The sequence below is a fragment of the Pristiophorus japonicus genome, unplaced genomic scaffold (assembly GCF_044704955.1).
Source record: "Pristiophorus japonicus isolate sPriJap1 unplaced genomic scaffold, sPriJap1.hap1 HAP1_SCAFFOLD_147, whole genome shotgun sequence".
Classification (NCBI taxonomy): Eukaryota; Metazoa; Chordata; class Chondrichthyes; family Pristiophoridae; genus Pristiophorus; species Pristiophorus japonicus.
In genome coordinates, this window is record NW_027251144.1 from 352,359 (window position 1) to 354,651 (window position 2,293).

General features: G+C 43.5%; 1 non-coding gene across 1 annotated transcript; it reads right to left on the bottom strand.

Annotated features, from left to right (window-relative positions):
* Positions 1-2,188: 2,188 nt before the first annotated feature.
* On the bottom strand, positions 2,189-2,261 carry trnav-uac (transfer RNA valine (anticodon UAC)). Its single transcript has one exon. It is a non-coding gene; the product is annotated as a tRNA-Val (tRNA).
* Positions 2,262-2,293: the final 32 nt, after the last annotated feature.

Consider the following 2,293-nt stretch of genomic DNA (forward strand, 5'->3'; position numbering starts at 1 on the left):
TCTTGCCAGGTAAAAAGTGCGTTGGCATTGCAATGCATTAATGTAAAATGCTTGCAATGAAAAGAAAATGCAACGTTTTGTTGAGTGCAAAACATGCAGTGCCTGCATTTCAAAAAGTGTTGCTTTTATTCATCCTGCTGATTGCATATTGCACAGATAATCTCAGCACACATTGTGCAGGTAAATGCAGCAACAAACTAGTTTCTCCTCCGCTGATTTGTAACAGGTAACTGACGGTTGAGCACACGATTTGATAACTAGACTTGTAGATGAAGCATCAATGACAAAGGCAACAAAATTGCCCACCAGCACCAGGTGTCTCTCACTTGTTTGTCCCAAATTATTAAATTATTGACTCTCATTCAGTTAGCATTTCTTTAATTATGCAAATGAAGATCATCGGTTAATTAATGATCCGTTGAATGCAGGATAACCTTGAACAAAAAGCCCCAACGTGGGGCTCGAACCAGTGACCCTAAGATTAATAGTTTCATGCTCTCCCAATTGATCGAGCGGGGCTTCTGCCAAATGCGGGTTTTTGTCGCTGATTGCAGCCAGGCGCCTGTTGGCTCCGCCCCAGATGTTTAATCTTGCTGTCGAGGAACTGCCAGGATCTTCTTGAATGGTGGACCAGGCTCGAGGGGCCAAATGGCCGACTCGGGCTCTGAATCCTTACATGTTTATCATCTCATGATTTTTCACAGGAGAACAAACTTGCCCCTGAGCATGCATGAGGAGAAAGCTACAGAAAATATACCCGCCCGGTGAGCTTTCGCGTGTGAGGCGAACGTGTTAACCGCTATACTGCAGAAACATCTCAACTTTCAGCACCCGGTCAGATGGAAATGTTAAGCGAGCAGGTGAACTGCAGAATGCCACTTTTAAAGAGTTGTCGAGGTGTCAAACAATGAGTTTCGCTTTATGATTGAAAGCAGAAAGTGTCAGACATTGCATTTGAACCCACTCCTCCACATGCAATTGCAATCCAAACACAGCACCTTCGACTGCTCAGCCATCCTGACTCGGTGCTGCTCTATCTGGCCCCCTGCAGGTTGATTTTGAACTTTTGTGTCCTGTCACATGAAATAAATGAGGGCAGCAGGCGTATCTCTGCCTGACACCGGGGAAACAGTGAGACAGACCTTGGAGCAAGGGTCTGGTTATTAAGACACAGTAAAGAAAATATTGATTCCGGAATTATCCCAAAGGTCAGGAACCCTGACATGATTTCGATAGCAGTGTCCTCATCTCGAGTGAGATGTGTTACCGTTGCACCACTAGCTGTACACGACGAATATGAGATGTTTATCGATATGAACGCTCCTTAAAATAAGGACTTTAAAATCCCTGCCCATTCCCACTCGGAGTCAGAAGCAGCGCTCACTTGCCAGTCACCGTCCGTTTTTTTGTTGAACTTTTGTTTTTATTTCAAGGGAAAGCATCATTACTTAACCCAATGCCATCTTTTGCACAATGAAAGAAATGCTGACTGAGGGACAGTCGATACTTCAATCATTTCTTCTGTGTTTTGCATGTTAACTGTTAAACCAGATCCCATTTTACACAATTGTTGTCGGGGATTGTTTCAAAATCTTCATTGCTGATGACACCGGGAATCTGGGGCAACTTTTGTCAAATTTAACAGCATCGGTTAATCCGACCATGCACAGAAAATAGAATCAGTATTGAAGATAAAATCCCACGGTGATCATTTTCAGATTCAACATCGTAGGATTTCAAATAAAGTGCAATAATTTTACAGTGAAAAGATTTGGAAGTGTTACTTGTATTTGTGTCTTTAATTAAACTTTGTGGCGTCTGACTCCCGTTCATGCCTCTGCTGAATAAGAAAGGAGGGTTTGACGTTGACCAGACTGCACTGCCTCTGATATTTGTGAGCTCATCCTTTATATTCAGAGGTTTCTCGCCCTTTGATGGGCTGCAGTGTAGCGGATATCACGTTGACCTCACACGCGAAAGGTCCCCGGTGGATCCGTTTTCTCTCACTGAAAGTTATCTATTTATTGAAGTGAAATAAAGAGCAATTCAGGAATAAGGGAGCCCTTTTGCCGGGAGAATAAATAGCAAATAAAAACAGCAATTGCTGGAAATCTCAGCTGGTCAGGCAGCATTTGTCAAGAAACAAAACTCGCTTCGGATTGTTACACTATAGCAACTTTAAACATAATGTTTCCGCCCGGGATTGAACCAGGGATCTTTCACGCGTAAAGCAAACATGATAACCGCTACACTACGGAAACCTCTGGCACAGCGGCCCCAACAGAGGGGAGCT